The sequence below is a fragment of the Aythya fuligula genome, chromosome 1 (genome assembly GCF_009819795.1).
Source record: "Aythya fuligula isolate bAytFul2 chromosome 1, bAytFul2.pri, whole genome shotgun sequence".
In the NCBI taxonomy this organism is placed as follows: Eukaryota; Metazoa; Chordata; class Aves; order Anseriformes; family Anatidae; genus Aythya; species Aythya fuligula.
This window is the reverse complement of record NC_045559.1, coordinates 202,755,159-202,782,538: the sequence shown is the minus strand read 5'-3', so window position 1 is coordinate 202,782,538 and position 27,380 is coordinate 202,755,159. Positions and strand designations below refer to the sequence as shown.

Below are 27,380 nucleotides of genomic sequence, written 5' to 3'. Positions count from 1 at the left end.
AGCCTAAGATAACATCGAAACAGTAGGGGTTCATTAAATGTGGTCACTGCAGTACCACTTTATTCACAGGAAAGTGTAAGGATTGACTAATGAGGAATGATTCCCAAAAGTAAATATATAGAATATGGCTATATGATGACAAAGGAGGTATCTAACAGCACACAGACTTTGGGAAATGTCACCATATTTGAGGTGAGGGAATTATTTAAAATGGTACAAAACACATGGTGCATGGGAATGCATTTAAGAAATGAAAATGGTAGGGTTACAAGGGGAAGAAGCCATCAAAACACCAATGTTTAAAATGGCTTATTTAAAATAAGTGTTTTGTCTGTAGATTCAATGGCTTAGGATAGACTGATAGAGAATAGAAAGTTACTGCCTTTGTTAGATGGAAATCTAGCTTGATGGAAATCTTTGCTATACAGAAATCTAGCTTTCCATCTTTAAATCATAAAGAATATTATACTGCTACAGCACTGAATCAGGTTTACAAAGACATTTTTTTTTTTTTTCCCTTCCCTCCTTTCATTTATATTTATTTGTTGACTGTGCTTGCAGGAGCAACACAGAGAACTGTACGCATATCCTCATGGCAATAGTTAAACAAACACTCTTTCACTAAAAATGTTTCAAACTCCATAAATAAATTACCACTCTTCCCATCCTGTTTAATGGTCAGCAGGAATTCTGGAAAGATAAGACCAAGATAGCCAAGGAAGGAGCACTAAACTAATTTCCAGTACTCATCTCATATGTCACTTGAATCCAGGAACCTTGAATACCTGGTGGAACTTGCTTCTGGAGGAAATCACATAAAAAAAGAAATACAGAAGATTTGAAACAGAATATTTTGAAACTGTTAGCAACTTTTGTTGACATTATATGAAACTAGTAGTCAAAATTAACACCACTGTCTTCCTAAATCCAAGCATCTAACCTACATGAACTAGGCCTTCAAATATTATGAGTGGCTTAAAAATCTTTGCTGTCATTTTGGGTTTTTAACCATTTCAACTGAAATTTGGCTATATTTCCAGGCTAATCTCAGCCAGCAGCATAACCTATCTCTATTAGAACTGATGATACCAACAAATTTGTGGCTGTGTAAGTCACATCAGCTTGCTGGATTGCGTTGCCCATGAAACTTGGTGTTCCTTTTTGGGAAAAGGGAGGATGCAGGTAAGAGGGGAGCCTTTTTCATCCTTCAGTCACCAACTTTGAATGGGTTTATACGTCTGGCAATATACTGTGAGCAGATATGATACTGCTCTGCCTACAGGACTTAGCTCAGTTCCAGGTCAAAAAGTGTGACTGTGTTGGTAAAGGTACAACTCTGAGCTAATATATCCCATTAATACAGAGCCTATTAGTTTGGCTTTGGCCACACACTACATGGTCAACAACTTCTTGGCTTGGAAATGTTGCTGGAGAACACATCAGCCCACAATATGCAATAATGCAGAGAGAGCTACCGTGTCCAGCCATCAGCAGACCTGGCACTAAAGCATACAAATGTTTTATGCTTCCTAAATACCAGTAAAGGAGTCATCTCTTCTACATATAAAGAATAGTAAGAGGCACACAATAATATGCAAAGATGGGTACTCATCCCTTTGGAAAAGAGATTCCAACTGAGGATGTTCCCAATATAAAGAGATACTCAAGAAAACAAACAAACAAAAAAAAAAACAAAAACAAACAAAAAAAAAAAACCACAACCAACCAACCAAAAAAATAAATAAAAGAAGAGCAAAACCAAAAAATATCTTGCAGATTCACAGCCTAGGTGAATGTGCTCATGTTTATTCACTCACTCTGGGGTTTAAATGGCCTGCTACATTGCAGCGTGTTCAACTGGCTCATCTCTGAACATCAAGCATGTGTGTTGGCTGCAGGAAGCATAGAATTCATTGCAGGTTTTTTATCGGTGCACTTGGAAGGCTGTTTGCATGCATGTTTCAAGTAATCCAAAATTTTTCAAACCTCAAAACACAGATACCATTTCAAGCCTCAGGAGAAGGTTACAGGTCATCTTTTTTATTTTTTTTTTTTTTTTTTTTTTTTTGGTTACCAAGAGATCAAAAAAAGGTTTTCTCTGAACTGCCATGCATCTCTGTAACAACTCCTGGTGTTTTTTCTTTATTAACTGGACTGTGACCCTTGAAGCCAGTATTTTGTGTTTAGAAAAGCACAGAAAATGGCCTGCATAATGCAGCAAAAAGTTGGGAAATTACAGATTGTTATCAATAATTAGTATGATTTTTGCCATTTACTTAACAAAAAGACAGAAAGAGGCTGGGTCAGTGGCAGTGGTTCAGGCTTGTCACTTTTCATCAGTTTAAGTGCTGAGAGCAGATGTGAATCAGGTTACAGCTAAAAGCTTTATACACCAGTACTCACAGCCAAGAGTGCATCAACCGTGAGCATTTGGTTAACTTTTATATGTTATGATTCCTAAAAGGGGAAGGTTCTTGATGACTAAGAATCCATTTGAGGTAATGAGAGCTCACTTGGAGCTAACAGGCTCAACTTCCTTAAGTAGTGCATGCAAATAACTTAATTCTTACTCCAAGCTGCACTGAAAACTCAATAACACCCAATACAGACATCCACAGATTACAGCAAACTTCATCACACAGCATCACACAGATTGTATGAGAATTTCCATGCCATTTTAAGCAGATAAGTCACATTTGTTGGTATTAATATCCAATAGATGACAATCTAATATATATAACACTCAGAAAAAGCCATATATACTTGGGGAAGTGAGCCTACACTGTGGAATAGCTCTTAAAATAGACTTCTCATTTCTCTTTCCAAGCTGGCTCTTACAAATTTCCTGTCTCCATCTAACTGCTCAGTTAGCTGAAAACAAGCAATCATATTAAGAAGATAAAGCCTTTTTGTGGCTTCTGGGATGTAAGCTCCCATTTTGCATTTGGAAGAGTTTGGAGACTGGCTGTGTGAACATCCATCTGCCTGCTTGTCTGAGCAAAACAACTCAATATCCTTTGTTGAAAGTCTTCTGTATCATTCCCCTAAGTTGCTTGCACTGTATTGGGGTGGCAGAGAGCCACTAGTCAAAACCTTATGAGTTTTAATTAAATAGGTGACCTAATTTTTAACTGTGTTAAGGCATGGGAAGCTGTGCATACATAAATCATGAGTCCACCACAGCCATACTAAACTTTTTTTCAACAAGTCAAATGTCAAGATTTCAACTAAGTAACACATTTAAAATACCTCTCTGAAAAGTGTCACTATGTTTTAAGGTGGTTCTAGACAAGTGAGGTGAATTTGGGCCTTGATTTGGGGAAGATGCTATAGGAGTGAGTCAGGCCAGAAGCCAACTTTTTTGTTGGCTGATATACCCTTGCCCCCATAACATTACAAACCCTCTGATCTGTGCATGGACTTGCAGAAGGATTTGGGAAAACATAGCATTTTTTTTCTCCTTTGTAAAACAATATGCTCTCTGTATTAGCAGCCACATTTTAGAAAGTTCCTGACTGCAGCTGTCAAGCAATACATGAAAATAACAATTCTACACTGGTTCAAAAGTAACAGCTTTCTAAAATTCTGTTGTCTACATCGTTTCTGTGTTTCTTGCCTTTTAGTAACTCTATACTACCAAAGGAAACATGTCAATTGTCTTCTGTCCAATTCAAGATTTAATGATGTAGTGAACATATGCACTGCAGAAGAAATGGACAGTAACATTTTTTTTTAACATAGTAAGTTGCAGGTAGAGCTTAAGAACTGCATATGAAAGTATAGGAGAAAGACAAGAGTTTAAGAAACATCCTAGAAGTTCTAACTGCCACTCACAACATTTTTATCCCCACCATCTTAGAAGCTGGATGATGATGAAGACATACATATGTGCACAAATGAACGCACACAAATACAAATAAATTAAACAAAATAGTTAGGTCTGTTGTAAAACCACCACCCAAAGAGCTGACAATGGCAATCATCATCAATGATCAAAGCCTGGTCCAGCTAATTGCTGAACCAGTCCCAGCTGGTACTCTAATCTTACTGCCAAATCTGCTATTGCTGTAGAGAAGCCTGGTACATCTCAAATAATCTGAATCTGAGCAAAGGCAATATGGAAGAGTTAACAGAAGCAAAAGTTAATTTTCAGATAAACCAGCAAGTAAATGAATGATAAAAATCACTAGTCCCCATGATTCAGGTGGTACACTGACCACCAGGTGGAGTCAGAAAAAGCAATGGGGCCATCATGAAGTATAAATCATATTTTCTTCTGAAGTGTATAGCTTTTGTTGTTTCAGCTCTGGTAGAGCAAAGACAGGGTTAATGTCCAGATTCAGACACCTGAAATTAGACCTCCACAAGAGAGGCAGGTGTCTGCCTACACTACAATTACAGTCAGAGGAGACCTAATCAGCACAGTCAGTGGAGTCTAGAAAGCCATTTGGCTGGGCAAATGCAGGTGTCTACTTCAGGGTCAGATAAATAGCTCTCCAGACTCCATTGCCTGCATTGGGTAGATCAGGTTTAAAGGGAGCTTTGCCATCCAGCTCACATATTGATGCACAAGGTGCTAAAACTCATGTGGTTGAATGTGCAGATGAGTCTCACCCAATGCTCATTTATTTATATACTTACTTATTTTGATGTGGCAATTCTTAAGTCATCTGTATGTGTATTGCAGTGAAACAGCTGAGGCACAGCATTCCTGAGATGTTTACCTAAAGCAGCATTCTCTCTGTGATATTGCAAGTACCTCTGCTGATATTACAAGGCAGTCAAAAACTACACACTGCCTTGATTGCTGTGCAACTGCAGGTTTTCTGGAAGATAATAAACAACACATTTTTCCCAAACTGAAACACATTTCCCCCATTTCTACATCCCCTTAGCTCTGATAAAGCTTGCTCTCTCCTTCAAACTCATCTTCCAGCTTTTCACGCTTTAATGAAATTCCTCCCATGCATACTTACAAATACATGAATCTGAGATAGTAAACCAAGGCCAATGCAATGAAAATGGAGCACTGAAATACAAGTACCTCTCCAAAACTTGTAGCAAAGATGTAACACAATCAATAAAACCCACCTTACAACAATCTGAATGCATTTTATTGTACGTTAAGGGTTATTTTATTCTGTTGCCATTTTTTTTTTCCTCAGTGAAATCTCTTTGTAAAGAACAAAACCAGAAACTGCTGCCAAACAAACATTATTCAAAATAACCTGCACTCACAGCTTTTCATCTTTCTTCACCTTGAATCAGAAAAATCTCAAGTGAGAGCATATGATGTCCAAACAGATTGCACGACCTCCTCTAGAACAGTACACCAGTAGGAAATGAATGGAAATTGTCTTTAGCCTTCATAAAAGCTTATTGCTGTCCTTGAACAAAATGCTAGCAAGGAAGCATTATGCTCAATGAAATTGTTTATTTCTGTAAAATGTCCAAGCCAATGCATTTTGTTGCTGATTACATGGAACCGAAGGCAGCATTTTTACCAAAGACAAAAAAGGACATAACTTGCGCCAAAACTGATCATTGGATTGACGTTTAGAATCATGAGGTGTGCCAAACTCCTTGCAGCTATCAAAACTGAATAATGTACCCCCACTACACCCTGTTCTGATAGAAGGAGCTGCTTGAAGTCCCCTCCTATTGTTAGTTACACAGACTGAGAACAAATATAGCAACTGAGAGAGAAATTAAGTCTCAAGAGCTCCTGCATCCAAACTTGCATTTAAATCGCTAGGAAAAAAAAAAAAGCCTTCCCCAGCTGATCATTTTTGTGTCCTACTTCTTCCAAAGTAGTTTTATAAAGAAGGTCAAATACAACCCTTTAGAAATGAGATGGAGCCCATTAAACCTTAGGATTTGTAAAACAACAGCAATGACATTGTTAGCTCCAGTATTCAGCTTGCAAAACCCAGCTTTCTTCATGGCATCAGTTCCAATGGCTTTAACTACCTTGTTGATTTTCCACTGACATCAGTGTATGCTAGGGGGAAAAAAAGCACAAGTGGGGGAAGTTAGGCCTCCTTTGTAGAACAGCACTGCAGAGTATAAGATACTGCACCATGTTTGTATGACTAAGTCATTTTCCACCTGTCACAGGTGAGAGTCAAATCCAGTGCTTAAATCTTTGATATGCCCTAAGGTTCCATCATTTTGCCTCTCCTGAAACACCAAATTGTTCATTTCTCATTAATTGTCCTTTATACAGAGAGTTCTCAATTAAACTGGGAGTAGCATTATACTCCTTGCTTTGTGATATTAGCCCCCAAAGATTAATAGATTGCTCATAATTTCTGAATTGCCGTCTGTGTTCTGTTGTGCTCTCGTCATTTGTTCTGGTTATGAAACCAAAACAGAAAGTGTCTCACAGAGAGTGGCAGTAGCCATCTGGATCCCTGTGGGAGCTGTTTTGATAGAAAGAATGGCCAGATCCATTTGAATGCAATGACAAACCTATAAGATTGCATGAAAGCCTACAGCTCCATGGAAAATGCCATCCAAAATTCAGTTCAATTTATTAACTCCTGAATGATGCAAGCCAGGTGTCTTAGGTGTCTTGTTGCACTGTCAACTTTCTGCGCTTCCAATTTTATTTTTTTATTTTATTTTATTTTTTTTTTCCATTAAAAAATGGGAAAGAAAAAGAACCTTAAAATTTTAGGAAAAATGGGTTTTCAAAGCTATGTCTTCTGATCTGAAGAGAAAACAATACTAAACAAACTAATTGCAATATATTTCCTTAAAGAAGCATATTGTGTCTTTAATCTGTGGAACTTAGTACCTAGTTTTTATTATTCTTATTTCATATTCCCATTAGATAAATGCCATACAGCTGTCTTAACAACTATGCTAAAATTAAGTATCTGCTCTCAAATTTTACAGGATTTATATATATATATGTATGTGCTTATATTCACAATAGGGAAGGGAAGGGAAGGGAAGGGAAGGGAAGGGAAGGGAAGGGAAGGGAAGGGAAGGGAAGGGAAGGGAAGGGAAGGGAAGGGAAGGGAAGGGAAGGGAAGGGAAGGGAAGGGAAGGGAAGGGAAGGGAAGGGAAGGGAAGGGAAGGGAAGGGAAGGGAAGGGAAGGGAAGGGAAGGTTTACTTGTGATTTTAGTGAAGTTATCCATCCTCTAATAGCATCAAGTTTGAAAACAATTCCCCCTCAATGAGCAGTTAGTAGCAGGTAGCTCTTCTGTTGGGGTCGCAACAGCTGTTGTAGACCCAGAAATGTCCAGTAGTCATCTCCAAGGCTTTGCAAAGCCATCGTTATTTGTCATAGCTCATAATCACTGACGTTCATAGAATCTCTAGTTATTTTTGCTAACAAGACAAAGGGGAAATCAGCTACATTTTGATGTATAGTTGTAACAGTTATGTTTCACTTGCCAAAAACCTCCATTTGAACAACTTTTTCAAAGTTAGGTCAAAATCACACTCAACATCTAGCTCAGCTGTTAGAACTGATTAAGCAGGTGGTCTGAATGTAATACTTAATCACCTAATTCATAATATAGAATATCAAGCTTCAAAACCAGACAAAGCTGTTGTGTTGCTCAGTGGGAAGAAATACAGAAGAAACACAACCTTATTCACATTGTTTTACTAAATTATGGTACAAGTCAATAGTGCCCCAATGATGTTTAAGCCAAATTTTAGCTCATTGTATCTTTTACCACACATAAACACAATTAAACAAATTATCAAACAAATAGAGCTGCCATTTAAAAGGATCTGATGTGAATCTGATGCAAATTCTGCAGCCAAAATGTATTGTATATCTTTAAATGACAAGTATGCTTTCTACCACTCTTCCTCTATAGAAATATTCATATGATATTGCAAGGCCTTCAGAGCATTACTTTTGCAAAAGAATAAAAAACTCTGCATCATTCTGATTTTTTTTTTCCTCCTGAAATTCATTATTTCCAGGTGGACCCTGGTGTTATAACCATCTCTTGAGCAGGTCCGTATAATTGTTGCAAAAACACCTGGACTATAACTATGTGATGTTACACCCTGGTTTGGGTCAAAAAAATCATGGTCAAGAAAACCTGCCTTTAGAGATATTTATCTGAGGATGAGTAACTTCTGAATTTTTGAACTTAATTTTAAATGTCACAAACAAGCTGCCTTGCACCCAGATAATTTTCTCTTGTTTTGTGAAGAATGGATATGACAACATCTAGCATTTTGGGTAAGGTAGGATGTAACTGAGGGACTGATTTCACTTCTAGGTTGAATATCTGGTAGGTGAGGAAGGAAAAAGTGTAAGCTATGTGTGTATTGTGATAATTTTTTACTTTTTTGGGTGGTCAGATATTTCAAGAACACCTTCTGGGGATGTGACACTTTGAAACAGGAAGATAAAATATAAATAATTAAACAAACAATGTAGAATTCAGACAAGAATTAAAAAAAAAAAAAAGATATAATACTATATAATACATATATAATGTGGCCAGAATGTTTGTGAACTTGAGAACAGGCAAAGGATGTCTGAAGCAGTTTCATTACAAACAGAATGTCCTCTGTATATCTGGAAGAAACAGACATACAGTAAATGCTATAAAGAATTCACACATCATCTGGTGGAATAAACATCCAGACTTTTTATTTCTGATATTTTAAGTTTTGGCCCATCTCAATTAAAATCGGTTAGAAGTCAATTTCACAGCTGTTGGTTTTTAAGATCTCACAAAAATGATAATTCTCTGCTAGGCAATAATTTACTTCAGTACAGTCATTCTCAGGATAAAGATGACACATTTTAAGTCTCTCTCTCTCTGTCTCCCTCTTTTTCTCCTTCTCCCTCCCACCCTTTTCACATCCATGTCTCTGTAATACAGGGCTGGGAAAGGACAGTGGTCCTTCTATGGGGAGGAAGAAGTTTACAGATCTGTTCAACTCACCTACAGCCACATCTCACTGACATTATCCCCGAGGTGATAAGGGTATCTAAGGTGAACAGGAGCTGCCTTTGCCTTGTCCACTGAGATCTGAACCTTTCTTGTGCTTAAATTTTGCATACACTGAGTATCCCTGGTAAGAAATTCCTATGGGAAGACAAACCTGAGTGTAAATCATTCTAAGGCTGAAGCTTGAGAGCTTTTTATATGCAATCTCCTTTTTCTTGGCTAAAATATTTTGACTATACCTACATTTTGAAACCTCTCCTAACCACTGACTTCTAAGGGATCAGAACAAGACTGGTCATTTGGTGGAAGTTGTTTTTCAAGTAAAGGTTGGTAAAATTGTGCTGGAAGCCTTAGACATATTTTCAAGTCAATCATTTAACCAGCCCTTCCCAAAGGGGTGGCCTTTAATGCATGTTTGGTTGCCAGTACATGTCTATTTAATAGATTGTATGTAATTTCTTTCAGATTTATTTGGCTTGCATTTGAGTGGATGGAATAGGAAATGAATTGGGTAATAGGCATTAACTAATGTGACTTGGAATGCTCAGGTAGGAGAATAACAGGGCAGAGGGGTACACAGTCTTGGATTACAAGCCAAGGGCTTGTAATTTAAATAAATCCAAGCCAGGACATGTGATTTAGCAGTGTGATACAGAACACCTCAGAAATATAGCCACAAGAGGGATGACATAAAGCTTCCGTTGTGTCTGTGAGAAATGTGGGAAGTTTTGCCCAGTATTAGTGGGTTTCATACTTATTTATTTATTTATTTATTTCCCTGAACAAATCTAAGCATAGCATCACAAAACCTGAGTATCAAAACATTTAGCCTACATGATATGTTACTCACTTCTGTTAAATCTTAAGCCTGTATTTTCTCTGGTGCAAAATTCACTGTATTTGTATAGTAACTAGCAAAATGATGCCTTGATCTCAATTAGATGTTAATATTGTATGCATGATCATCTTTAATAACCATAGTCTACAGAGGCCTGACAAAATGTCGTGTAAAGAAGAGCCTGGATTTAGCTAATTCTTGATAAAGATGTTTCCATACTATCAATACAATTCCATACCATTCCATAGCTCTAAACATTATCCCAGTTTACACTTCTTCTCCTAAAGACCATGATTTCAACAGCTATGAATTAACACAGCTCCCACATAGCCAGTAGGATTATGCATATAAGAAACTAATAAGAAACAAACTCGTAATATTTGAAGCACATACATTTTCTTCAGAATTATTTCCACATATTTTCCTCAATGATTGGCTTCCATTAATTTTTATGTATGTGATTAAAGTAGATCCACATGCCATCTGCCTTCAACCTTACTCTCCATTACCTAAGTTTGACAAGGTTATGTTTGAAGCTGCCTACAGTTGTAATTAGTATATTCCCAGTAATCAACCCAACATGGAGATAGCCTTTGTTTTATTATGTACAGCATTCTGCACATCAGATTAATTTGATGCAAATTACCAATTACTGTATCCCAGTGTAACACTCACAAAGTACTTTTGGGTGGTGAGATATGAATGGTACTACAAAAACATTTTTCATTTATTCCTGATGTGGATGAACATGACTCAACTGTAGGCCACTGCTAAATTAAAAATAATAATAAAAAAAAATGCTGTTTCAAAGAGTCAAACATCTGCCCAATTCCAAAGGGCATCATCAGAGCACTTAAACAAAAACACAGCAGGGAATTTAATCATGAGAAAACTGAAGCGAAAGAAGATTTTGTATGGGCACAGCTAGTTTTAGTTCTTTCATGGCAAAAATAAAGGGGTCAGAGAGATCAAGAGGTCACCTATTCATGGGTTAAAAAAAAAAAAAGAACAAAAAGGACTTTTCTATAGTCTACTATGCAGTGTTAGGAAATGTCCAGATCAGGGTTTCCCCACCCTGTATTCTACCCACCTTGAAGAATAAAGAAAACAAAATCCTTGGGCTTCAACCTCCCAGCCGGCTTTTATCATAATCCATATTATTCGCAAAATAGACTGGAGGTGACTTATGTGGTGACCTCTCACCACAATTCAAAACGAGTCTTAATGAACTAGGGTAATTCATTCCTCCGGCAGAGCTTATGAGATAAGGCAAGACCGCACTGGTGGGCTCAGCAGACTGAAATGTTAATCTTTTGTAGTCTCTGCTCCGGAGGACCCCCAGGTCAAATCCTGGTGCTGCTGAGAAGTAGCAGTGCCTTTGTTTGGAGCTGCAGAAGCATGGTTCTTGATTTCAGTGTTACTATTCACTTTGCAGAATAGAGTGTGTGTGTGTAAGTAAAAACAGCCCGTAAAGTTATTTATAACCATACAACAGAACTATCTGTTGAAAGGCAGAGAACAAAGGCTTTAAAAAAAGAGAGAGAGTTTAAGGAGGCTGAAATAAAAAAAAACGACAATAAAGTTGTGCTCCCAACCAGCATTTGAGGTCATTGTTCTCCTCTCCGGGTCATTAAAAATCCACTGTGCCATTGCTTCAAGTGTTAGCTGGAAAGAAACCCCAAGTGAAATGGCTTTGATTATTCATTACAAAACAGGAATGCGTTTCCTTTTCATCCTCCAGTAGCAGCAGCTAAAATATGGTTTACCTTATGAAATGCAATGGCATGTAAACATCTCTCATTTTCTCCCTGTCCTTCTCCTAGACAAGCTAGCTGCCCGTCTACTCCAGTGAATAGAGGAACCACTGATATTCCCTATGTAGCATCAGTAAAAAAAAGGTGTCAAGAAGGAAAAGTATTTGGCATTGGAAAAGTAATGAGAGGGGAATTGAACTAAAGATCCCAGATTACAAGCTCTTGCACTTGTCCTAATCTACCTGCTTTTACCTTTCTTTCTCTTGACTTTGGCAGGCTTTCCAGGCAGCAAAATTAATGAGAAAGTCCTTGGACCATGGAGTAAAAAAAAACAAAACAGGAGTGAAAAAGGGGAAGTTAGAAACTGAGCCTGGCTCTAAGGGGAAGTGTTAGAAAGAGAAATTTTTCTCTTAGAAAAGTGTTAGAAAGAGAAATTCCCAGACCTACTGGGAAAGGAGAATAGATGTAAGGTTAAAAAAAAAAGCCTGATTATATAGCTTGCCATTGTCCATCTCTTTGTCAAGGGGAGAGCAAGACTGCAGACTACTGGAAAATGATGTTTGTGTGGGGAACATACACCTGTGAATGGCTCATAGTACATCCTGAACATGGCATACTGGAGCCAGAAAATCAGGGGAAAAAATGTTTCTCTGAGGTCACAGACTCTGCTTGACTTCCATGATGTCAAGACATTGGTCTGTATATTCTCCCTGATGTGATGGTTCTGTGTGATGGGAGACAATTCACTCTACTGGTACATCTTCTGAATTTGCTGGGAAATGAGTTACATTGATGACTACAGGTGGACTTTTGTGTTTGTAGTCAGGGATGATTATATTGCCCTGTTTTGGAGAACTGTTTTGAGATCTTCTCCTTATTGGTGAACATGAATACTAATTTTGATTGTTAGGTATCTGTAGTACCTGTTTTTTAATTACAGCTGCCAGATAGAAGATAGAATCATAGAAACACAAGGTTGGAAAGGACTTGTTCTTATTTATTTATTTTTTCTTGTTTTGTTTTATTTTAAGGATGAAATTTTACTTTATTGACACACTTTACAGTAGCACAAGACAACTAACACTTTCTGGTTTTTAATTCTTCTTATCGTCTCCCAAAGTTGATGTCTAAGGCTTAATTAATTAAATATTTTAAAGTAGTTAGAGACCCTCAGATTAAAAAAAAGCAATACATCTCCCACCTCTCCCACCTACATTTCTAACTCAGAAAACCCTTTATTTGGGCTGTTTCAAATTTAATCAGAAGAGAAATGCCTGTGAAAAGAGATGCAGGAAGAGTGCTTCTGAGACCCTTTCAGTGTTATGCACTGTGTTATGTCCTTCCTTATATTTTCAGTTTTTTCCTTCTCCCGTGTTGAAGTAGAGACCTTCTGGATCTGAATAGAGACCTTCTGGATACTGAGCCATGTAAAACACCATTCACTGCTGTGAAAACTACCCTATTTTCAAATGAATGTTGTTGTCAACTCACCTGCACAGTATTATTATTATTGTTGTTCTTATTGTTGTTGTTGTTGTCATTGTTATTAACAGTGCTGGTAACAGTAGTAGTAGTAATAGTGGTGGTGGTGGTGGTGGTAGTAGTATTTTTAGAAGTAGACTTTTAGAGGTAGTAGTATTTTTAGAAGTAGTAGGTGACCTAATGCAACTGTGTGTGTGTGTGTATGTTACACAGAACGATAAGAACAATTTTCCCCTTAACCTCCATACTTCTTTCCATTCAAGTTAATTTCTGCAAAGGGGAAAGGCAAGTTGTCTTTTCTGTCAAGGTGAGTATTCTGGGATGGGTTTTGGGCAAGGCTAAATGCTATATCACACCAGAGAGACCACAGGGCCCTTCCTCATTAGAATTCTCAGTAAATTGCTATGATTTCTCACACAGATGCCTGGGATGGGGAACTAGGGCAATGAATATAAGTACCATGACAGAAGCCAAAAGGAACTTGCCTCCAGGAAAAAAAAAAAAAAGAAAAATCCCACCAAATGTAATGCCAATCATTTAAAGTCAGTACATCTTGAAGACTCCCTGTTCCCTTGCACAAATCCACGAGAGCTGTGTGTGCCAGTGACAAGTATGATCAAGATGTTTATCTCTTCCTTAGTCTTTTTTCCCTCTTATTATTATTTCTGTTTATATTCAGCTGCACAGCAAACACACTTTTTCTCAAGCTTGAGCTTACAACCATTTCATGAACAGAAACAACTGGAAATTGCATCTGAGTGCCTGTATTAAGAGGGCTCCTCCTTTTACTTCTGGGTAATTAAAGCTACTTATGGTTAGATTTTGTGCAGCAGCAAGAAGGCATGGTTTCAACAAGTTGATGATTATTTTCTTTTTCAGCCAAGCATTTGAAGAATATTTCCACTGTGAAAGTAACTCACGTCAATGAAAGCTAGTCATCTGAGTTTGAAGAATATTGCTTCTCCAAAGGCTTCATTCCTATAAAACTATAGGGAAAGATTTTTCTTCTTCTCTTTTATTACCTTCCTTAAATTGGATCACTAATGACTTTTACAAAAAAAAAAAAAAAAAAAAAAAAAAGAGAGAGAGACAGAGACAGACAGCAGACAGACGCAGACACAGACACAGAAAGACAAAGAAAGGGAAAAAGAAAGGAGAATATGTGCTGCGAAGTAATATACTTGGGAAGCTTAAATAAAATATACGACAACATTATCTCAGAGTAATACCCTATAATTTTATTCATTCCTTTATTTCCTACGAGTTTGTATATTACAATCCACTAAACCAAAAGGCTAGATCACTCAGCTACCTAGATCTCTTGTAGTCTACTTAGCCAAGGGTGAAATTAATTGAAATTCAGTGGTGATATGCTGATTTACAAGCAGAGGATCTCTCAGAGTACCATAAAAGTCTCTTTTGCTTTTCAATGGATGAGTGGTTAGATTTAGATTAGAGAACTTATATAAACACAAAAAGATAAACCGTTCCCATAGCCTTTTCTCAGATCATAAAAATAATCGGATGCAGGGTTAGCTTTCTAAAAAGAACAATCTACAGAAGGAAAAATAAAGGAGCATCTTAAGCTGCTGTCACTGCGTTCTGAAGTGCCCACACAATAGGTTCACTTCAGAGTGAAACCAGTTCTCCTTTTGGTTCATTTGATGACATTGTCTGATGGGCAGCTTTGCTCTTTGCAAATAACGGTTCAGAAATCCTGACTGAAAGGTTCAGAGCTGGAATCACAGAATCACAGAATCACAGAATTTTCTAGGTTGGAAGAGACCTCAAGGTCATCGAGTCCAACCTCTGACCTAACGCTAACAGCCCTCCACTAAACCATATCCCTAAGCTCTACATCTAAACGTCTTTTGAAGACTTCCAGAGATGGTGACTCCACCACTTCCCTGGGCAGCCTGTTCCAGTGCCTCACAACCCTTTCAGTGAAGAAGTTCTTCCTAACATCTAACCTAAAACTCCCCTGGCTCAACTTAAGCCCATTCCCCCTCGTCCTGTCACCAGGCACGTGGGAGAACAGGCCAACCCCCACCTCGCTACAGCCTCCCTTGAGGTACCTAAAAAGAGCGATAAGGTCACCCCTGAGCCTCCTCTTCTCCAGGCTGAACAAGCCCAGCTCCCTCAGCCGCTCCTCGTAGGACTTGTTCTCCAGGCCCCTCACCAGCTTCGTCGCCCTTCTCTGCACCCGCTCAAGCACCTCGATGTCCTTCTTGTAGCGAGGGGCCCAAAACTGAACACAGTACTCGAGGTGCGGCCTCACCAGAGCTGAGTACAGGGGGATGATCACCTCCCTAGCCCTGCTGGTCACACTGTTTCTTATACAAGCCAGGATGCCGTTGGCCTTCTTGGCCACCTGAGCACACTGCTGGCTCATATTCAGCCGACGTGGATGGAGAAGACAATCATTCATCCGTTCCACGATCATAAAATCTGTGCTCTTGTGTGGCTTCTGAGCAAAGAAGTACACTGAAAACCAGGATGTGAGAAGGGCTGCTTGCTCCCAGCACAAGTGTCTGAACTTGGGCCCCCAGAAGTATTTAACCAGAAATTTGCCTAGAGGGTCTTGTTGCCATTTGTCTTTTCTGCTTTCCTCTGTCACCGAAAAGGATTCTTTTTGAAGAGTGATTGCTATCTGTCACCATTCCCCTTAAGGTGAACCTTTATGCCCTTTCAACAGCATTGACTGGAGATCAGAAACTAAAATAAAAGAAAGAAGAAGGAAAACACCTCCGGCAGGAAGTGTTGGGTGTCCAGGAGCAAACCTGGGTCTCACTGATTGATCAGTTATTGAAAGCACATTCCTGGCTAACACATGGAGGCAAGAGCCAGAGTTTTTACAGCCTTGGCAGGGATGCCTTTGTGCTTTGAGTAGCAGGCATCTCCAGATAGCAGGTCCTTGTATGAGCAGAGGCCTCACATCTTTTTGGATGCTGACCCCAAAAGTGAGATGCTAACTGTGCCTTTCTGCCCACCCATCTAATCCCCCATGCTCAAGCACCATGGTGGGAAACACTACTCATGCCAGCAGGGTAGTGTAGATGTTGGGGGCTTAGATCACAGGTGTCTTGAAGTGAGAAGTGAGGTTAGGCCAAAATGTTTTTCCCAAAGATAAAAGATATAATTAGGAAAAAAAAAAAAAAAAAAAAAAAAAAAAAAAAAAAAAGTTCAATTAGGTTTCCCTTGACTAAAGGCTATTAAAAAGATGAATAAAGCCAGCAGGACTTTGTCTAATGTCTCCAACTGACTGACCTCACTAGCAAAATGAAGTTTTGTCCATGAGCAGCATTGTAGAGATCAGCTAAGAATGATGATCTAGAAGCTGTAAATTTCATGAAGCGCCAGTAATAAGTAAAAACATGTTTTCACTACAAAACCGCTACAAGAAAAAGGTGGGCATTTCTGCCTGATGTTCTGATCTCAGATAGACTTAGCACTAGCGTTGTTAATTCATGCTCCCAGTCAGCATATGAGCTGGAGCAGCTGAAAGTGTGTTATATCACCACGCTCCTTAGAGGCAAGATAACCAGCACAAAATGTTCCCTTCCTCCCTCAGGTCCCCCCCTGCTGTATTTAGGAGCCAGTCCAGTGTGTTCCCTTGCTCACTAAATTGCCACTTAGAAGAAGACACTGTTAAACATGGTCACCTCTGGTGATCTGCCCTCTGCACAGTGATGAAGTCATCAGGGGGCCACTAGATAAGCCAACTAAAGAGGGTCAAGAAGGCTGTCCTCTACTTGATAGCAGCATCTTAATAGCTTTCTAAAACCAGTGGGCCATCAAGTACCCAGACAATTTAATTTCACTTCTCAGTTGGAAAATAAGTACAGTAGTTGCTTCCATTCAGAAAAGAGAGGAAGAAAGATAACTCTTCTGCCCATTGACTCATTTATTTATTTGTTTCCTGTGTTTGCTTCAATATACGGTGAAATAGAAACTTTTAGGAAGTTTTCTAAGTGATATGTGATGACACTTTCCTCTAACAGCAGTATGTATGTTCCTTGACACTTTTGTAAACTCTTAGGGTGCTTGCTCATCTTGTGATGCTGTAGGGAATGTCTAGGCAATATTCAGAGGTGATAGTCCTGTGTGACTGAATTTCTGTTATTCTACCTCGTAGTACTAAAGCTAATAATGTTGATGTATGGATTTGGACACAAATGTCTCTTCAAGCCTTTGAAAAAGTCCCATAATTAATTAGTTTTCAAACTTGGTATACACTGCAATAAAGTGAGAGCAACTCAGTCTTTCATCATTTCTTGCAGACTTGGGCAGACACTGACAGTCATGCAAAATCAGTGTTACCATATATCCTGAAATGATTGGTTAAATAAAAATCTGGCAATGTCCAGCTTTTCCCAGCTTCATCATAAATGGTTCAGGTCAGACATACTTCCATTTTGTTGTTAATTGGATTGAAATTATACTTCATTATCCAAATGACAGTGTTGGGGGTTTTGTATATATGTATTTGTGTGCGTGTGTGCATCTTTTAAAAATTTGCCAAGTGATTTAGATGAAGCAGAGATTTGTTTTCTGCTCTGCTCAGTATTCATCGCAGTAGGTCTGCAGTCTCAGAGTACAACATCCCAGCCACAAGAATCCCAATGAATGGTGTGAAATTAATGTGGATTGGAACCAGAGCAACAGACAGCCTGGAATGGCAAGAGCAAACCTGTGGTTTATGTGCCAAATTTGGAAAACTTTGCATAGAGTGGCATATGGTGGTTTTCTTTGGTCAAATGCTGCACTTTAGGCATCACTTTTATCTGTCTACATCTCTTCAGCCCTGCATATTAGCTTCCATAAGCTGAAGACATGCCTTTAAGTCTCCAGCTTCATAAAGAAGACTCCACCGGTGCTGGATTGTATGCTCTTAACCACAATGAAAATAGTTCTAATGTACCTTGATAGAAACTTTTTGACTAGTCAACGAATGTTTGCAAAGTCCTCAAACAACTTAAATGACTAAAAATAATTATTGATTATTAGGGGGATCAGAATGGTCTCTTCCAGCTTTCTACTCTACAATACATGCTTTTTAAGATCTCTGAGTGTGAATGCTTTCAAATAAATAAAGATGGTCTGGGAATTCCTTAAAGTGCTCCCAACAATGTCATACTAGCAGAGTCTTTTATATTCTGTGTGACTTTGCAGGCAGAAATCTCATCAAGGTACCAAATTAAACTGTCATGCTGCTCTGTGACTCCTGAACTACTGGCACGCCCCAGCTGTAGTTCATGTTATTAATAACAACAAGTTGTTGGGAAAAGAGTTTCCAGGTCATATTGTAAAGGCATCTAATTAGTAACAACAAATGACAGATTTCCTTTAAAGTTCAGGAAATAACCAGCTGTGCCAAAAATGATGCAAAAACTAGACAGCCATACCAAAGACCTATTTTTGTACAGTCATACCTCACTAAGTCCCATCTCAAAAGCCAAACCAAAGTACCTGCAGAGAGTCTTAAGCATCCAAATGCTTCATTTTCTAGACAGGAATGAGTTGCAGGCAGCATAACAGGAGAATGAATAAATAATACAGGTCACAGTGGATCATTATTGTTAATCTATAATAACTAACTAACCAAACATAAAGTAAAGGTTAAACTTCCAGAGCTGATGAGATATTGTTGATGGGGTCACATGACCAAATTAAAACCACCAAGCTTATATCCTAGATTCTCTCTTTAACCTTTGGAGAAGAAGAGGCAATGTTACAGCACGGTTCATTACATCTTAAAGGAGACATCTGCAAGAGCTGAGACCAATCACTCCTTTAATAATGCCTCTTAGCACTAAGTACATATACAGCCCAAGGTGCCTAGCTTAGACAGAGACACCTAAGCTTAAATGAGATGAATCCCAGCCTTTGAGAATAAAGGTCATGTAAAACAGGTAGACAGGTGGAAGGATGCATTACACATGAACCAGGTAGATAAGTTTGATGACCAAAATATCACACGTTTCCCTCAATTGTCACCGCTTCATTTGCAGGGGTAACCAGAAAACACCATTGGATTTTCTACTATTTTTAGCTTGGTTTATTTTACCTACCTGGTAGCAATTTTCTGTAATGAAGTGTGATCTACAGTGTTTTGGAACTTACCTCTCAGTCTCCAGGGGCAGGGCATACATCGAGAATTTGTATGACGTCTCCCCGGATAAGTACCAAGGAGGTTACCTACATCCTATGAGTGTAACAAGCTCAAGTTTGAGGCCAGAAATGGATTTAAGCCATACAAGGAAATAGTTGTATCAGTCTGCAACAGGCGAGTTTCACCTGAAGAGCCTCAGCAAAAGCATTCGGAGATGCACAGGCTCTGTGGCCAGGGGGATCTCTCATCAGCCCTTCTCAATACACAGACAAAACAGCTATTCCCAGGAGGTGGATTAAGCTTTTTCAAAAGATAGCTAATCTTGTTTTATAGAACCAGAATGACGATGAGTCTGCCACCTTTCCTGGTAAGGTGTTGCAATGCTTAATTACCCTCTCTGCTAGGAAATTGCACATTCCTTCAAGGTTGAATTTGTTTAACTCCTTCTTCTAGCCAATGAATCTCGTTGCTGCTTTAGTTTGCAATACTAAAAAGGCCTTCCTGTCTAAAAGTTTATCTAGGCATTGGTGTCTGTATACTTACCAAATCCCTGTCAACCCGCACTTTGATATAAACAGCAGACAGTGAACTCCTTAACCTCTACACCACAGAGCCTGTCTCTCTGATATTATTTTTGAGCTTCCTCTCAATTCTCTGAAGCTTTCCTGTAGTGTTCTCCAACTTGGTGGAAGAGAGACAGGGCAGGATAACTGCAGGGCAAACCTGGGCTTGGCACACATGTGGAGTGCCAGTGAGTCCAGCAATGTTTGACCCTTGCCATCTTGAGCCTTTTCTACACAAATCTAACTAATCATACTAATTTTCTCTCTGAATTACAATTTTAATCTTCTTCCTCTTATATACAAAGTCTCTAGTCAACTCTATTTTCAACTGTTTTCATCATTTCTCTGCTACTTCTGTTGCGTCTATCTGAAGTTAATACTGAACACATGCAGAATTATGCCATAATTTCACTATTTTTTATCTAGTATTCTGTATCTCTGGCAAACATACGGTGTAATAATTTGACTGCTTTTTTGACTTCGTTCAGCCTATTGTGGTGAAAGTTTTCACTTGTGCAACTGGAACCAACTCCCTTCACTGCGGGTGCTGTGTAGGCAGCACAGAACACAGAAAACAGATAATAGATGAGGAAAAATGAGAAAAAAGTGCAATCAGCCTTTATACTGTTTAAGAGTTTTGAAGTTTAGCCTTCTTTACAACTACAGTTATGATATTCAGGGGCAGGGACTGTAGAAATGATACATCTCAGCATAAATACCAGTGTGGGCTGAAGATGGAAAGAAGACAGGATTTTGCATAAGAAGGGGATGTCCATTCTAGTGCTTTTTTGTTGTTGTTTTTCATACTCACATGAGCAAGGGGGGAAAAAGAGAGAGAAAAAAATAATAAAAAAATGAAGAATTATTCATCAGCTCAGGTGAGATTACATCTGCAAAATCTGCACAGAAGCAATTCCCAGGAAGAACTGGCAGCAACACAAACCTGACTGGGGCCCTCCAGCCCTAATCAGTTCCACAACGCTGTGCCTTGCAGGAGCAAAGCTGTGATCACTGTGATGGATGATTCCCCAACTGCTGCTACAGGCACTGCGAGAAGGGCTTCAGAAAGGCAGGGTCTGGCAAGGGGAGGGATGAAAAAGGAGAGAATGGATAATATATATATATATATACATATATATATACATATATATAATACCTAAAGGCAGGCAGAGGGACTGATAAGTAAGTGGGGTTACAGGTTGTAACTGGCAAAGGAATGCTTCCACGTCAGGACATGAATAGGCATCTGTGTACAAAAGAGGAAGAGGGGAAGAGGAAAGAAAGGGTGGGAAGGATAGGCTGACAGTGGAAATGGACTATAAATACCTGGACAGCAGAAAGGGTGATGTTTGTGAAAAAGGTACCACTCCTGGAAGGTCATGAGTAAATAGTAAAAGTGATAAACACAAATTCTGGATACCTAGATTTGGTAAGAATAATTTACCATCAGACAAACAAGAAATTAAGAGCTGGTAGTAAAGGTGTATTTAAGAAAAAAAGATGTAGCTTCTCTCTTTAGTCTACCAATGCCTTTGCCAATGTGTAGCCTTTTAAGCTATTTTAATATTGTCTCAGTTCTGTTTTGCATAAGTGATAACCATTATTTATGTCCATGCAAGAGCATTTTGAAAGACCTTACAGTGTATGTTATAGGATAATTGGGCATCACAGTAGCCTTGTGAATAAATTGTATCATCGTTGTTTTTAAAGAAGGGGAAAGTAAAACACAAGAAATGTAAGATATTTAACATCCATGCACATGTTAAACTCAATAGTTCAAGGCTCCTAATAGACTGCGTGCCTATTCTTCAGCAGTTCATTGCAGTAACATGCAAACAGGATTTTCCTATAGTGGGATTCCAGTCTTAATTTTAAAAATGCCAAGAATGTAAAATAGTAATTTCTGTAGATCTAATGCAAGAGATTACATTCTGACACAGCTTCTTTTTTAGTGTCTTCAAAAACCACCACCTTCCTCAGAAGCTAAACCAGCCTAGATTTCAACTGTGCCTCTGCAGCACTCCCAGAGTTTGCCTGACCCTAAAAAGCCAGCCCTCCATGTCCACATTTCCGAGGCAGACAGTAGGAATTGCTCAGCCTTGTTGCTGAGCCCTCTTATGAGTGTTTCTGTGCTGTCTCATCTTCCTATAGTTTTTTTTTTTTTTTTTTTTTTTTTCAGATTTTCTTGCTGGTGCAGACTGCATATCACACCCGAAGACTAATATGGGTGAAGGTGAGTCGCCTAACATACGTCTAATATACTTATGCCATCACCTCCCCTAATAATTTCCCCACCCAGACTTCCAAGCCGCTAATACAGGGTGTGGGATTGTGCTCTCTCTGTATGCTAAAGCACAATGGAAAGACACTGAGCAGGCTGTTTAACGAAGATCCCAATTATGAGCACCAGGATGTCATCTCTAATAAGGCAGGAAGCAAATCGCCTCCCTTTCCCTTGCCACTCACTGCATGCCAAATCACCTGCTTTTGTGTACACACACACTGGGCACCACTTGTCTTAATGACACAGACGGTGAAAACTTATGCTGCTCTCAGGTAATGTACATTAAAGGGATTTTATCTGCTGCAAATAAAAAGGGATTTTTCCATCTTCTTAGTATTTTTAAAAAGTTCTTCCATTAAAAAAAAAAAAAAAAAAAAAAAAGTGCTTGATTTACTGGCATTAAATAAAGAAAAGATCTGGAGAAGCATCTATCTATCCTTCTATCTATCTATCATTAGATGTAATTTAATACTTAATGACATTTGTGATCATCATGCCATGCTTGTAATTGAAAATGAATAATTGAAATTCCAATTACCACAGGGGTCAACGTAAGGGGAATTCGTATAGTAACTTGCTAGGCAATAGCCTAAATTTGCAGTCATGTTAGGACTGCAAACAATGTGTCTCATTCTTCAATTATTTATTGGGAAATGTCGTCTTAATTTCTCTTGGCTATTTCTGTGAACAGTCAGTGCATTGTCCAGAAAGACAGAAAATCTAGGCTTCATCACGCTTATTCAGCATCTAGCTGAAAAGTCCAGGATCAGCACTCCTGGGGGGCTCGCCATTGACATCTATTCGTATCAGAGCACCTGAAGATACCACCAGCAGATCAAATGAATTTCAATACAGACCATATATCTTTCAACACGGGCTCTATGCAAGAAAGCATAGAGCTGCACAAAGACCAACAGTAGATGATAGGAATAGAGCTAGCCCTAAATAATCAATTCTGGGCTTCAAACAACATCCAGTGGCAAATCATCAACATAACAAAAGAGACTCATTTTCAGCCCATTAGCTGCTTGCAGTACAAGGAACTTTTCTGGCTTTCTCAGAAATTTGATCCCCTAATGACTGCAGAAAGGGCATCAGGACAGAAAATAATTACAGCCTGTCAGACAGTCTGGCATTCAACCTTCCACATGGTCCAGCAGACGGTGTCAAAGATTTGACCTCAAGGGGGTTTAAAGCACATTGTCAGAAAATACTCATCTAAATGGTCTACAGAGCATCCTACAGCTGATCAATGTCTTAAGTGAGCAATACTTAGCAGCTGGAATGTGTTTGATTAGTACATCTAACCCCTGATTGATTGGTATTCTAAATTATTAATTGCCTTGTTCGTGGGGGAATGGAATGAAACTTTAATAAGTGACAAGGATCTCAGCGTCTCTGCAGCAGGCTACAAGGATGTTAGCTCTGCTTTTTACAGGTCAGCTTAAAGCTCACATATGAAACCACCTGAATTTCCACCCAGAGTTGCAGAATTTTACTTCTTTACTAATAATCAGTTTTAAACCCAAGAATTTCACTTACTGGCCATTTCCCTTAAATTTGCTTCACTTCTGGGAATTTTACATATCACTCACTTTCATTTATATTTTAACCTAGCAGATCTTTTTAGAAAGGTGCAAAGGTTTTAGGCATTAATCCTCAAACCCATATCTTTATAAAGAGCCATTAATAGAATGTATATTCATATATATATAGATATTATTTATAGGATGCACATCCCAAATTAGACATCAGAGTCAGAGCTAGTGTCCCTTGGCTTTTCTTTACAGCCAGTGGAAACAGGAACATCCAGAAGGTGAATGATCTGATCTGCCTTAAGATCGTTAAAAGCAGAGGTTGTACAGTGACTTCCACCCTGTATATTAGGTTTTGTATGCCTAGATTAATCACATAGTGCTTTTGCTCAAGAAACTGGGGAGTGATTTTGATAATCTGCTGCAGATGCAGGCTCACAGATAGAAAGGGACTTGCTGCTTACATTAACCAGCTCCTGCAGGAGGTTGATATACATTCCTTTGTTAATAAAATCTCAGGGACTGATTATTTCTGAAACCATTGAAATTTGGGCATATCCTGGCATGAAATGCAAGCAAGCTGGACTGGAACAATTTATATCACCTTTCTATCAGGCACAACCCAGGCTGCAGGGTGGGAGAGAACTGGGCCACTGTCTAGTGCTCACCCATTCCATATATTGATTTTTGATCCTGTCTGGAAAAAACAAAAACAAAAAAAACTCACTTTTTGCAACGAGGGAATCCCTTTCCTGTGGGGAAGGGGTCTCCCAGATCTCTTCCCTTCCCTGGTAGCATTGAGTACCATCACCTACAACCTCAGTCTACTGCACACTCTCTCATGAAGACCTAGATACACCTGGGCAGCAATTAAAAAAAAAATAAAATTCCTAAATATTCCTAAATATCTGCATCTTAGGACATGTATTAGTTCTCTTCCCCATGTGGCACGAAGTTATCCTGACCTCGTCTGGATCTCTTGGCAAGGCTGATGTCCTGGATCAGAGGTACAAAAAAACAGCCTCTCCACCAGGGCACTCAGGTCCTGGTATTTCAAAGAGACTTAAGGATTTTATGGAATTTGCCCTGAAGTGCTTCTCACTGTAATACCCATAACTCACTCACAAAAGGAATGGTGCTCTCTGTCTTTCTCAAGGGAGCTGCTGGTGATGATTTGCACTCTCCTATCATTTTTTCCCAGAACACACCAATGTCCATTCTTAGTGATGATTTGAAATGTCAGGCTCTTTTCCTTCTATTGTCTCTAGAGATAAGACCTGTCTTTTGCATGGCTCGCACAGGTGGATGTTTTTTGGCTGAAGAGGAAGAGCCATCCTTTTTTTTTTCTTGGGGATATCTATGCCACTGCAGGAGGTACAGCATGGCCAAGCAGAGCTCTGGTCCCCCATGCTGAGGAGCCCCTCCCACTGCTGACCTATAGCATAAGAGAAGGAATTCTGTTATATTGCAATCTCAACTTTAAAATCTTTTTGAGTACACACATTAATGCTTTAAAATGATCTTCATGATGTTTGAGTCTGTGCATTTTCGGTCAGCACCGCCACGTTGCCAGGCAGGTCACAATGTTGTTATTAGCATCAGATTTATAAGGACCATCATCATTGACTTTCAGTGGGTGAAGTGTCCTTGGAGAGGCTCTTTAAACAAACCTGATTTCAGCTTATGGACCAGACCATCATTACGTTTCTCACCAACCAAAGAATGTGTGTTTACACAAGAGGAGGCCATGGGTCAGAGGCAGAGAGCAGAAGCACAGACAGTGCAAATCAATATTTTTAGATAGTTTACTCTTAAATAAACTGTAAGACCAGGTCCAGCTGGTTTGTATCAGATTCACCACACTTGGTATCAATGGAAGAAGGACAGTTTATTCATATGAGAGTTACAGGACTCAGCACAGTTATCTCAATAAACTTCTAGCTGGAAAACCTCACAGCTTCTTGGAGTAATCAGTCGCTCATTGAGTATATAGAAGAAGTATTCAGCTTCTTGGCTTACAAATAAAGCAAATAAAAAGTAATTTAGAAATCAGAGTAAAATAAATTATTTAAGTTCTTAGAGCCTTTGAGTGATCAGGATCTGGTGGGTGTCAGACAGGTCACAGCATTGGAAGGATCAGTATTACAATCAAGCAAAGCAATTCCTCCATTTTCTGACTCTCAGCCTAGGGTCCTGCCTTCTGGATGCAGGGTCCCATCCCTCCTATGCACAGCAAAGACCAAAAAACAACAAGCCTGAGAACAGAGAAACTAAAACAGATGCCATCCCATCAGTTGACAACTTTAGGCAACCCCTTCCTAAATTGATGAAAGGTTGGCCATAATGGCTAGACAGGGTGAAAGAGTTGCCTGATCAATACTTCAGAGGGCAAAAAGAGTTTGAATCCAGCCCTAGGAACTGTCATGTGGAATAAAATTCCTGCCAGGCTTGGCAGCAATAATGTCAGAGTTGTTCACCTGTTTCCTTGTGAGCCATGTCCAGTTTTTGGACATGCATTTCCACGTGTATCCAACACAGCCTGAGGTGGGAACTAATGAAAGGTCGGTTTTTGACATGTGTTGATACACAGAACACAGTTGCCTAGCACAGATGTTGCTTTGCACACATTTCTGCAGACTGGATTTGTAAGTCAGCTGGGCCTTGGCTCAGCAACACTCACTCGGGAACTTCCCACTCCAGGCTCTGAATTTTGCCAATACCGTGCACAGCTTTCATGAATACATTAAATACCTATAGATCACCTACCTTCTGGGAGGATTAGCATAAGCCTTGTCTGATAACATAGCCAGAGAATTACAAAAATTCAATTTTTTTAACCAGTGAGGCTTACAATGAGGCTTTTTTTTTTTTTTTTTTTTTTTTACCCTCCAAGCTCTCATGTTTTCTTCTTCCCTTCTTAGTTTGCAGATTATTTTGTAAGTTTTAGCCTTTTACTTACCTTATCCTCATTGAAATATTCAGAATTGTTTGTGTTTACTATTTAAGATACAGAAACTCAAAGAAACAATTAAGTACCTGAAGGCTATATATTCTAAATAGTTCTATTCACCTTTCCCTTAAAAACCAAGACTCTTAAAACATCTTTTTAAAAATCAGAATGTTAAATGCCAATTCAAATGTTCTATTACATATTAGTCTTATGGGAATGTGATTAAATCACCTCACTTCAAATAAATCTAGCCAAGATATGTATCTGATGGCTGAATTTTTAATTATTATTATTAGAAGAAAATATTTATGCTATAGTAGCATAGAAAATTCCAGGAGGAAATCACTATTATTACTACTTCAGCTCTCCAGCAGCAAGCATTCTCTATATCCATGTATAATAAGATATAGTCTTACACCACTTAGTTGAATTTAATAATCAAAATTTATTCCACAGAGGACACCTTATTGACTTCTGCTCTGCTGGCTTTTCTTCATTGCTTTCTCCATTATCTTTTCATTTCCCTCTTTTCCCTGTATATTTTCAGGGTAGCATCCTTGCACAGAGACCTGATTCAAGCTGTGACTTCAACCAGCATAAATTCACGCCTGAGGACACATTTTAGCTCAAGTTTAAAATAAAATAAGAATTCACTTCACTGCAAAATTAAAACAAATACGAAGCACTATCATTACTGTTTTAACTTACCTCAATTATATTCATTCGTTTATGCTACTAAAGGAGTTTTGCAAGACTCTGGCTTCATTACACTTTTTGATTCACGAGCTGAACTGAAAAAAAATCAAAAAGGAGCAACTGTATCTTAGGTTGACCTGAATGAACTTTCGTGTTGTTTTTCTTTTCACTAACAAAGCAGCTGAAGAATTGGTAGATAGGAAAAAGAAAAAAAAAAAAAAAGTAGGATCAA

The 27,380-nt window shown here is 38.8% G+C and overlaps 1 protein-coding gene across 6 annotated transcripts in view; it reads right to left on the bottom strand.

Annotated features, from left to right (window-relative positions):
• Positions 1 to 27,380, bottom strand: part of TENM4 (teneurin transmembrane protein 4) — a 554,777-nt gene that overhangs the window by 407,231 nt on the left and 120,166 nt on the right. Inside the window, exon 1 of one of the 6 annotated variants that reach the window (XM_032196298.1) lies at positions 27,161 to 27,213. The exons of the other annotated variants lie outside the window; for them this stretch is intronic. The gene's annotated coding sequence lies outside the window, so the exon portion shown is untranslated. Of the gene's footprint in view, positions 1 to 27,160; positions 27,214 to 27,380 lie in introns of those variants that run through there. 6 annotated transcript variants of the gene reach the window in all.